The 12,422-nt window shown below is 43.5% G+C and overlaps 1 pseudogene; it reads left to right on the forward strand.

Annotated features, from left to right (window-relative positions):
* Positions 1-12,422, forward strand: part of LOC109942112 (uncharacterized) — a 100,393-nt pseudogene that overhangs the window by 38,013 nt on the left and 49,958 nt on the right.

The following is a 12,422-nucleotide window of genomic DNA, read 5'->3' on the forward strand; positions in this document are numbered from 1 at the left end:
TGGTGCGAGGCTAGGGTTCCCTGACTGACGGCCGGACGGTCCGCGCCCTAGGGTCGAACGGTCCGCGCGTGCGCAGGGGCGGCATAAAATCGCCGGTGGCGCCTGGATCTCACTCCCGGGAGGGACCCCGTCGGGGAGGACAGGTCCTAGGAGTTGTCTAGGCTCGGGCAGACCGACCTAGACTCCTCTAATCGACGTAGAGTCGAGGAGAGACAGAGGATTTGGGGATTGGAATACTAAACTAGGGCTAAACTAGAACTAGACTAGAACTACTCCTAATGCATAAGGTAAAAACGAGTAATAGACTTGATTTGTTTGATTGTTGGGGGTTCAATCGGCCGTAGCCCTTCATCTATATAAAGGGGGAGGTCTGGATCTGTTTCCAACTGTTTCCCGAGTTAATCCCGCGGTTTTAGGTAACAAATCCCGCGAGAAACTAGGAACCCTAACTGACTCTGCGCGCGCGCGGACCGTCCGCGCCACCACCGCGGACAGTCCGGACCGCGGACCGTCTGGCCTCGGGGCCGGACCATCCGCACTGCTCTTTTTAGAGCTCAACACAAAGCTTAATAATTTCCCAGGGTAAACAAGGAATACATTTGGTAAATCTAGGAAATCCTTAATTAGGTAAACCCATCAAATTATGCAGTATATCAAAAAGTAAACATTATTATATGCAATGATTGGGTACAAAAAGAATATGCAGAGGGAGAATCCATTTGCCTTGCTCAAATGCGTCCTGCGGATCGCCTTCGAACGAATTCGGTTCGTCTACCACACCGTCAGCCTCTAATAACGTTACACGTTGCCATACAAAAAGAAAGCATACACCAATAAATAAACACGCACCATTACATAAACATACACCATTACATGCACATTAACATATCGCACTTATCACACTTTAAATACGTCCTAAACGCGTAAATACTTATTAATTCAATTATAGCTATTATTGTGAGTCCTAAATGATGAATTTATGAGTGGGTGCAATAAACACAGTTTTAACTAGTATTAATATATTTTAATATCATCAATGAAATTAAATGATAATTATCGTCTTTAATACTAATAAATAAATTAATACCTTTTCTTCTTTTTTATTTCTAACTTAAATTATTGAGTATAGCCAAAAATGAATTTAACATTCTAAAAATCCCTATAAATACTAATTGAACTTTTTATAACACAAGTGAGGTTATTTTGACATAAACTAGTATTTTGCTTACTCTAAAAATTTAAGTACTCAATTTGCGAACATGTTTATTTGACTAGCAAAAATCTATTTTCCATCCTACTAATGATATTTTCTCCTTTCTTTATAAAAAGAAAATGTTAATAAAATAATTAGCTAAATCATCTAGAATTCCTATATTATTCATATGACATGAGTTTTATACCATTTTCTAAATCCATTAAAATGAACCTACGACTATAATTCTCCAATTAGTTTCTAAAGTTTATTGTGACCAAATTTAACTACAAAAACTCCTATCTATTGTTTTTATCACCAACATGTGACTACTAAATCTATGCCATATTTTTCTAATCCAAAAATCAACGCATCGATTAACATGAATTATCACGGTACTAATAATCGCATGAATCTACCAAACAATTCCATAACGCACATACACATAAATTATGGATCACACGTGTTCATATTACAACAAACTAAATATACAATTCATGAATTGAATCAAAAAGTATTTTATAAAATATACAAAATAATTCGAGTCATCATCAACCTTGAGTTCGCGTGTGCGACGGGGAGAGTTCGACGGGGTTCAGCCGGGTGGAGAAAAGCAGGGGCTCGACTACGGACGGCAGATGGCGATTGCGTGGCTCCGGCGACGAACTGTGGGCTCCGTGAACTCTGGCGACGAACGGCAACAAACGACGGCGTGAGCAGTGCACTGGCGAGCTAGAGAGATGGGGCGAGCTTGGGTAGGCAGGAGAAGGGAGAGAGGCTCTGCTGCCTTTTATAGAGAGCGGGAGGGAGAGGAGAGGTCGCTGGTGGTCTTCAATGGCCATCACAAGCGTCAGTTTCTATCGAGCGTAATGGAGAGAAATGGGAGAAGGAGTAACGGACGAGTTCATGCTCCACTAACGGCGAGTAATCAACGGGCGTGCGGGACTTCGGCTTCGGTTTCGGGTTCGGTGACGCGGCGTCGCATGGGCTGGAGCGCGCGCGGTCGGGCTCGGACGTCGGGCGCGCGGTCGTCGCGACACAGTAGGGCGGGGCTCGCGGCGTCGGGGCAGTAACGCGCAGCTGCAGTCGGGCGTCGGTCGGGTGCAGGGGGAGAGAGAGCAAGGGAGAGAAGAGACGCTTGAGAGAGAGAAGAGGGAAGGGAGGAAGCACAGCAGGGTGGCGGCGGCTGCTGGCTGGCTAGGAGGCGCGCGCGTTATGTTTAGGAGATGGGCCCCTAGTGGGCCGGCTAGGTTAGGGTTTTTTTCTTAATTCCGAAATACATTTTTATATAGCTCAAAAATTCCTAGAAATTCACCAAAACTATTTATAAATAAAATACTTGTTTTTATACTAATAACTATTATATTAATTACTAGTTTTTTTTTAAAAAAGATTGATAATAAACATCTGATAAACAATCAAGCGCATACAAAGAAAATGATCAAAATGCAAATAAACAATTAAACACTTAGAAAAATTATCCTAATTACCTTAATAACTAAATTCATTATTTTTAGTTGATGGCTTTTGTGGTGTTACAAACCTACCCCTCTTAAAAAGAATCTCGTCCTCGAGATTAAGAAACTTCCGAGAATAACTGGGGAAATTCTGCTCTGAGTTCATCTTCTCTTTCCCAAGTGGCCTCATCTTCCGAATGATGACTCCACTGAACTTTGCACATGTTAATAACTTTACTCCGTGTAATTCTGCGAGATGTTTTCAGAATTCTGACAGGGTACTCCGAATAAGTCAAATCCTCATTAACATTCAGTTCTTCCATGGGTAACTGTTCTTCTGGTACTCTTAAGCACTTCTTGAGTTGTGACACGTGAAATACGTCATGCACATCCGATAATCTATCGGGTAGCTCTAATTGATAGGCTACTTCACCTTTTCTTTCCAAAATCTTGAATGGGCCAATATAGCGAGGAGATAATTTTCCCTTAACCTTAAACCTTTTCATTCCTCTCATTGGTGAAACTTTAAGGTATACGAAGTCTCCTACTTCGAACATCAACTCTCTTCTTCTATTATCAGCATAGCTTTTCTGTCTTGACTGTGCTGTCTTCAAATTCTCTCTAATAATTTGCACTTGCTTTTCCGCCTCTTGGAGAATTTCTGGACCAAATACTTGACTTTCTCCAGTCTGATTCCAATAAAGCGGTGTTCTACACTTTCGTCCATAAAGTGCTTCAAATGGTGCCATTTTTAGACTTGCCTGATAACTGTTGTTATACGAGAATTCTGCATAAGGCAAACTTTTATCCCAGCTTCTACCATGCTTTAGAGCGCAGGCTCTTAGCATATCTTCCAACACTTGGTTTGTTCTTTTTGTTTGACCGTCCGTTTGCGGATGATAAGCTGAACTAAAATTTAGCTTGGTATCCATGGACTCATGTAGTCTTTTCCAAAAGCACGAGGTAAACTGGGTTCCTCAATCTGATACGATCTTCTTCGGTACTCCATGCAGACAAACAATCCTCGACATGTATAATTCTGCTAATTGGGCTCCTGAGTAAGTTGTCTTCACAGGTATAAAGTGTGCCACTTTAGTCAACCTGTCTACTATGACCCATATTGAATCATAGCCATCCCGAGTACGGGGTAGTCCAACTATGAAATCCATACTGATTTCTTCCCATTTCATTCAGGTACCTTGAGAGGTTGTTGTTGGTCTTTGGTGTTCGGCTTTAACTCGCTGACACACGTCACATAATGCAACATGAGTAGCAACATATCTTTTTAATTCGTACCACCAATACTTTTCCTTAAGATCCTGGTACATCTTTGTACTTCCGGGGTGAATAGAGTAAGTTGAATCATGAGCTTCTCTCAAAATAAGTTGGTGCAAGTGCTCGATTTCGGGTACACAGATTCTCTTCTTAAACCATACTGTGCCTTGGTCATCTTCCGTGAAATCTGGGGCTTTACCTAAACCAATCAAAGTTTTAATTTCCTTAATCTTCTCATCGGACTCTTGTCCTTTACAAATCTCTTCTTCCAAAGTAGATTCAACTTCCATAACTGTTGCTTCTACATTATTGAGCATACCAAGGTTGAGTTGTTCCATTTCCCAGCACAATTCTTGTGACATCAAATGAGTAGTGATGTTGTTCACTTGACCCTTACGGCTCAAAGCATCAGCTACTACATTTGCCTTTCCGGGGTGATATTGTATTTCCAAATCATAGTCCTTAATCAACTCAAGCCATCTTCTCTGTCTGAGGTTGAGTCTTTCTGAGTGAATATATATTTCAAGCTTTTGTGATCCGTGAAGATTTTGCACTTGTTTCCAATCATATAGTGCCTCCAAATCTTCAAAGCATGCACTACGGCAGCTAGTTCCAAAACATGCGTAGGATAATTCTTCTCATGCTTTCTCAACTGCCTTGAAGCATAAGCTATCACTTTTCCTTCTTGCAGTAGCACACATCCAAGTCCAAGGTGTGATGCATCGCAATACACATCAAATCCCTTGTGGATGTCTGGCATTACCAAAATTGGTGCAGTGGTTAACCTTTTCTTGAGTTCCTCAAAACAATTCTGACAAGCTTCATCCCACTTGAACTCTTTACCTTTCTCCAGTAGAGAGGTAAGAGGTTTCACTAACTTGGAAAAACCTTCAATAAATCTTCTATAGTATCCCGCCAATCCAAGAAAACTTCTGATCTTGGACGCATCCTTTGGTTGCTTCCAATTTAATATCTCACTTATCTTTCCTAGGTCCACTTTAATTCCACCATCAGTAACGATATGCCCTAAGAAAGCAACTTCCTTAAGCCAAAAATCACACTTCGAGAACTTTGCGTACAGTTGGTTGTCACGAAGCTTTTGTAGGACTAGCCTTAAATGATCTTCATGTGTTTCTTCATTTGGAGAATATATCAGTATGTCGTCAATGAATACGACCACAAATTGATCCAGATATTCCATAAATACTTTATTCATCAAGTTCATAAAGTATGCTGGTGCATTAGTCAGTCCAAACGACATGACCAAAAACTCATATAATCCATATCTTGTTGTGAAGGCTGTCTTGGGTACATCTTCTGCTCGAATTTTTAACTGATGATATCCCGATCTCAGATCTATCTTCGAGAATATCTTAGCTCCTTTCATTTGATCGAATAAATCTTCAATCCGAGGTAATGGGTATTTATTTTTGATGGTTACTTCGTTCAAACTTCTATAATCAACACACATTCTTCTCGAACCATCCTTCTTGTTCACAAATAGCACTGGGGCTCCCCAAGGGGATGAACTTGGGCGAATGAAACCTTTTTCTAGTAATTCTTCTGTTTGTTTCTTCAGTTCTACTAAATCCTTGACATCCATTCTATATAGTCTTTTCGAGATAGGTGCGGTTCCGGGTAATAATTCAATAGAAAACTCTATATCACGGTCAGGTTGCATACCTGGTAATTCCTCCGGAAATACGTCTGGGTATTCGCACACTACTTTGATATTTTCCAAGTGCTTTTCTTCCAAGTGATTGATCACTGTTTTCCCTTTTTCATCTGTTGACTTGTCTATGTTAACTTGGATTCTTTTACCTTGAGGACTTGTCAACATAATTGTTCCATTGGCACATTGTATCACTCCATCACAACTTTTCAACCAGTTGCATCCAAGAATCACATCAATACCGTTGGATCCTAGGACCACTGGGTTGACTGAAAAATCTATTACTTGAATCTTGATATTAATATGGGGGCATGAGTGTGTGGCCTTCATGTTACCTCCCGGTGAACTAATATGTAATATCTTCTTAAGAGGGTACTTAGGTATGTTGTGTTTTTCCACAAATGACTCAGTTATAAACGAATGTGATGCTCTAGAGTCAAATAAAACTGATGCAGGTATGGAGTTAACAAGGAACATACCATACACTATGTCGGCATCCTCAGACACTGATTCTGCGGTGACGTGACTGACCCTTCCTCTACTCTGGTTCTGCGGAGTCTTGTTCTGAGCAGATCCACGAGCGGGGGTGTTCTGGTCATTTCTCTGGTTATTGCTTTTCTGGGGTGTCTGCTGGTTGCGCCTTGGGCAGTTGTTGGCATAGTGGCCTAGCTCACCGCACTTGAAACAGCCATTGGGTTGGACTGGTGCGTTGTTGCTTCTGGCCTGCGTGTTACTGGCGCCACCTTGACGGTTCTGTGAACTCCCACCAGACCTCTGGTTGGTCTGAGAGTTGCTCCTTTGTTGGTTCTGACTCTGATTATTTCTCTGGCTTTGCTGTCCAGAGCGTTGCACTTGATAATTGTTTCCACCCTGACTTCCAGAGCAGAACTGCGAACCTTGAGCGTTGTTCGGGCGGGTGTTCCTGCTAGATTGACCTTGAAATTTTATTTTGTGGTCAGATAATTCCTTTCTTTTGCTTTCAAGGCCAATTGCCTTGTTCAGCAGTGTCTGGAAATTGGAAAATGTATGGCTCTGAAGTTGATAATTCAGAGGTCCAATCATTCCTTCCAAGAAACACTCTTGGCGCTTCTCATCCGTATCCACTTCTTCAGGGACATAGCGTGAAAGCTGAGTAAAGCGATCACGATACTCACTGACAGACATATTCCCTTGAGTAAGGGAAAGGAATTCCTTCTTCTTCAGCTTCATAATTCCCGAGGGAATATGGTGAGCGCGAAAGTTCTCTCGAAACTCCTGCCAAGTTATTGTATCCGCGTCGGGGTGTGCCGCTGTGAAGGCATCCCACCAGTCGGACGCGGCTCCCTCGAGTCTTCCCGAGGCGTACAAGACCTTTTCCCGGTCGTTGCACTGGGTAATGTCCAACTTCTTTCCAATGACCTTGAGCCAGTCATTGGCATCCAAAGGATCAACCGCATGAGAAAATGTCGGCGAGTGATGACTCATGAAGTACTGGTGCTTATCTCTCGCCGGGGGTACATACTGCTGTTGTTGCTGATGTTGCTGATTCTATTGGTTCTGCTGATTTTGTTGAACAGCCGCAGTGATTCCTTGCAGAATCTGCATCTGGGCGGCGATGAACTGCTCCATATTGGGATTCGGTGGTGGTGGTACTTGTTGACCACGCTGGTTCCGGTTGTTGTTGGGTCCTTGACGAGCGTTCACCATCTGATTGGTTAGGAGGTGAAGTCCTTAGAAAAGTGAGGAGTAGAAAAGATTCTAGAGGGGAAATAGCTTATGTTTTAAAATTTTTATATGTTCTTATGGCCATCATTCCATAAGACCATTGCACTCAAACAAAGATCCAAATCAAACATTTCAATCAATCACCATCACATGGTTGGTATTTATTAATAGGATAACTTAAAAAGAGTATCATCGTCTAACGCGAAGCATAACTTATTACATCATATCTCAAAACACCTAAAGCAGCCTAGTGACGGATCCAGGCTCTCCATAGCGCAGCCTCTTGCGGGGAGGAGACAATGCCATGGCAGGGACCTGAGCTTCGGGCAGATCCAGTCCTTGCAGTTGGGCTTCCAGGGCTGCAATCCTGGCGTGGGCATTCTCCAGCTCCAAGTGCACCCTAGAGAGATCCAGGGTGGCACTGTCGAGATCGGTGTTGAGACCGGCCACTACACCAGCAAGGGTGTTGAGGCGATCCTCACCAGCTTCTCCTGGGACGATGTTGGTCTGGCTTCCTCCACTCAGACGTTGAGGAAGATGCCTGAACCTCGTGTTCTGCAGCTGCTGCCGGTAGGTGTGGCTGAGCGACCATAGGGTCCGACGGGCAGCATCGCTGACCGAGGCAGCGTAGGTGGACAGTGGTGTCAGGGACTCGTGAGCAGACAGAGTCCTGAATCCCCTATCCCCTGCATCCATCACCCTGACGTGGATGCGAGTGATGTAGTAGCAAGCCCGGGGAGGCTCGCTCACTCGCCTTGTTTCGTACAGGGGACGGACGTAGGTGCCTAGCGTGTGCAGCACTTCTTGCAGCAGGTTGGGGAAGTGCCCCGTCTCGAACATTGATGTGTAATGTTCGACAACAGGACTAAACCCCATGAAGTAGTCCTGCTGGGCGTAGTCAGCTTCCTCGTGGACGTGTTCGTCTCCACCTTCTTCGTCGTCGTCATTCTCGTCATCGTCGTCTCCGCAGTCGTCAGGGTCGTCGCCTCCGGGTGCAGGTGCTTGGTAGGTTGGTGCAGGCGGTGCTGACGTCGATGACCTAGCTGCGAAGGCCAGGGACTCTGCCAACGGGGTGGGGGTCGGCAGCTGTTCCTCCGAGCTATCCTCCAGGATGACTACATTCTCCACTCGGATGGGAGGGAGATCCGCCGGAACTTCCTCGACTACCACTGGGTAGACCGGGATCTGCCGGGGCTGAGGGGCGTAGTTGGTGTTGATGCGGGTAGTTTGGAGAGTGCGAACCATCTACAAGATAAGTGTCAACTCAGTTGAATTTCAAAGAGGTAAGACTGATAAAAGAATTTATAAGAATGAAATTAGCAAGTTTTGAACAACTAGGCTTTCCATTTCTAACTAGTCTAACGACCTAGGGTCAGCATAGCTTTGATACCACTTTTGTCACACCCGGTTCCAGGGGGTAGAACCGAGCGCATACCATATGTGTGTTAGGATCCATTTCCACACATATGTTGACGTCACAAGTGTAATATATCAAAAGACAATGCAATAAAGGCGTAAAGAGAGTATAATACTTTATTACATCATCTGAACATTGTATCTTGAACAAGTATCACATCAAAGTAAAGCGGAAATAAATAACAGGGGCAATCTCCCACAGGAAGATGACAGGCGCATCGTTAGACTTAGAATTCGTCGTCGTTAAAATCTCCATCAAAGTCTCCAGCATCACCCTCTGATCAAAATATTAGCAAGGGTGAGCTCACTTATGGTCGGGGCTCAGCAAGTGCGGGAAAATTAATGCAGGTATAACAAGGTGAGGCTAAGGTTGAGCAGTAAGCATTTTAGTTGGTCAACATTTTATTAACAATACATGTCTTACTAATAAGTGTGAATCCCAAATATCCCATTTAAACAAAAGGAATATGAATTTAACAAAAACACTTAAGTGAAACCACTTAAGCAAATTATTGCCAGATCATCGGTCTCAATTTAATTCCATCTTCAAGTTCAATTATCATGTGAGGAGTCCAGGTCGCTCATAACCGGGAGCACGACTGATATATCAGTTTTACACTCTGCAGAGGTGGTACAACTTTACCCACAAGCCATGTATCCCATCTAGCCCGGGTTGATCAGACCCTTAAACACTGCCGAGGTGAATGGCTAGGGATCCATTATGAGGCTTTCACAAAATACCTTAATACGAAGCAACCCGCTAAGGTTTCTAAAGACGATGGTGGTGGCCCCCTAGGTGAGGTACCTTAGACAAGAATACGTCCCCATGTTAACGTGGGCTGCCAGCACCTACCGCTCCCCCTCTTGCCCATATTTCAGGTAAGGTTGCTAGGCACTAAGCATACAAAGCTAATTACCAAAGCCAGAGCCATGATAGCACTCGTGGTTGCACTGTTATCCTAGGTGGTCACTCCATGTTCCAATTAATTTGAAATAATGTTATCTTAACCATCGAGTTAATGTCATAATTGCCAATTAAAATTTTGGAACATTAATACCAATTAATGAGTGACATTAAAATCATTAAGTTGAGCGGTAGCACAAATTTGCAAAGCTTAATAATTTTCCAGGGTAAACAAGGAATACATTTGGTAAATCTAGGAAATCCTTAATTAGGTAAACCCATCAAATTATGCAGTATATCAAAAAGTAAACATTATTATATGCAATGATTGGGTACAAAAAGAATATGCAGAGGGAGAATCCACTTGCCTTGCTCAAATGCGTCCTGCGGATCGCCTTCGAACAAATTCGGTTCGTCTACCACACCGTCAGCCTCTAATAACGTTACACGTCGCCATACAAAAAGAAAGCATACACCAATAAATAAACACGCACCATTACATAAAACATACACCATTACATGCACATTAACATATCACACTTATCACACTTTAAATACGTCCTAAACACGTAAATACTTATTAATTCAATTATAGCTATTATTGTGAGTCCTAAATGATGAATTTATGAGTGGGTGCAATAAACACAGTTTTAACTAGTATTAATATATTTTAACATCATCAATGAAATTAAATGATAATTATCGTCTTTAATACTAATAAATAAATTAATACCTTTTCTTCTTTTTATTTCTAACATAAATTATTGAGTATAGCCAAAAATGAATTTAACATTCTAAAAATCCCTATAAATACTAATTGAACTTTTTATAACACAAGTGAGGTTATTTTGACATAAACTAGTATTTTGCTTACTCTAAAAATTTAAGTGCTCAATTTGCGAACATGTTTATTTGACTAGCAAAAATCTATTTTCCATCCTACTAATGATATTTTCTCCTTTCTTTATAAAAAGAAAATGTTAATAAAATAATTAGCTAAATCATCTAGAATTCCTATATTATTCATATGACATGAGTTCTATACCATTTTCTAAATCCATTAAAATGAACCTACGACTATAATTCTCCAATTAGTTTCTAAAGTTTCTTGTGACCAAATTTAACTACAAAAACTCCTATCTATTGTTTTTATCACCAACATGTGACTACTAAATCTATGTCATATTTTTCTAATCCAAAAATCAGCGCATCGATTAACATGAATTATCAAGGTACTAATAATCGCATGAATCTACCAAACAATTCCATAACGCGCATACACATAAATTATGGATCACACGTGTTCATATTACAACAAACTAAATATACAATTCATGAATTGAATCAAAAAGTATTTTATAAAATATACAAAATAATTCGGGTCGTCATCAACCTTGAGTTCGCGCGTGCGACGGGGAGAGTTCGACAGGGTTCGGCCGGGTGGAGAAAAGCAGGGGCTCGACTACGGACGGCAGATTGCGATTGCGTGGCTCCGGCGATGAACTGCGGGCTCTGTGAACTCCAGCGACGAACGGCAACAAACGACAGCGTGAGCAGTGCACTGGCGAGCTAGAGAGATGGGGCGAGCTTGGGTAGGTAGGAGAAGGGAGAGAGGTTCTGCTGCCTTTTATAGAGAGCGGGATTGAGAGGAGAGGTCGCTGGTGGTCTTCAATGGCCATCACAAGCGTCAGTTTCTATCGAGCGTAATGGAGAGAAATGGGAGAAGGAGTAACGGACGAGTTCATGCTCCACTAATGACGAGTAATCAACGGACGTGCGGGACTTCGGCTTCGGTTTCGGGTTCGGTGACGCGGCGTCGCACGGGCTAGAGCGCGCGCGATCGGGCTCGGACGTCGGGCGTGCGGTCGTCGCGACACAACAGGGCGGGGCTCGCGGCGTCGGGGCAGTAACGCGCGGCTGCAGTCGGGCGTCGGTCGGGTGCAGGGGGAGAGAGAGCAGGGGAGAGAAGAGACGCTTGAGAGAGAGAAGAGGGAAGGGAGGAAGCACAGCAGGGTGGCGGCGGCTGCTGGCTGGCTAGGAGGCGCGCGCGCATTAGGTTCAGGAGATGGGCCCCTAGTGGGCCGGCTAGGTTAGGGTTTTTTTTCTTAATTCTGAAATACATTTTTATATAGCTCAAAAATTCCTAGAAATTCACCAAAACTATTTATAAATAAAATACTTGTTTTTATACTAATAACTATTATATTAATTACTAGTTTTTTTTAAAAAAAAAGATTGATAATAAACATCTGATAAACAATCAAGCGCATACAAAGAAAATGATCAAAATGCAAATAAACAATTAAACACTTAAAAAAATTTATCCTAATTACCTTAATAACTAAATTCATTATTTTTATTTGATGGCTTTTGTGGTGTTACAGAGGAGTTAGTCACTGAAGGACGCTTGAACCACCGTGCAGACCACTAACCCTCGCAGTTGGGCCTCGCGTGATCGCTGTCACCGCCAGAGCCACTCGTGCCTAGCGTGGAAATCGCTGCTGGAGACGGTTGCGCCTCTTGGGGCGCCGCCACCGCTCGCTTGTCGGGGTCGCCGTCGCTCGACCGCCTCGGGCCCCTGTGTTGCCACCGCTCGGCCGCCTCGGGCCCCTGTGTCGCCACCGCTCGCCCACCCCGGGGCCCCGTCGTCGCTTGCCCTCGGGGACGCCATCGCTCGCCCGCCTAGGGGAATCGACGCCGTTCGGCTGCCTCGGGCCCTGTGTCGCCATCTCTCGCCCACCTCGGGGCCCACTGTCACTCGCCCGCCTAGGGGTAGGGGTGAAAACGGGTCGGGTATACCCG

Source organism: Zea mays, chromosome 1, assembly GCF_902167145.1.
Source record: "Zea mays cultivar B73 chromosome 1, Zm-B73-REFERENCE-NAM-5.0, whole genome shotgun sequence".
Lineage (NCBI taxonomy): Eukaryota > Viridiplantae > Streptophyta > Magnoliopsida > Poales > Poaceae > Zea > Zea mays.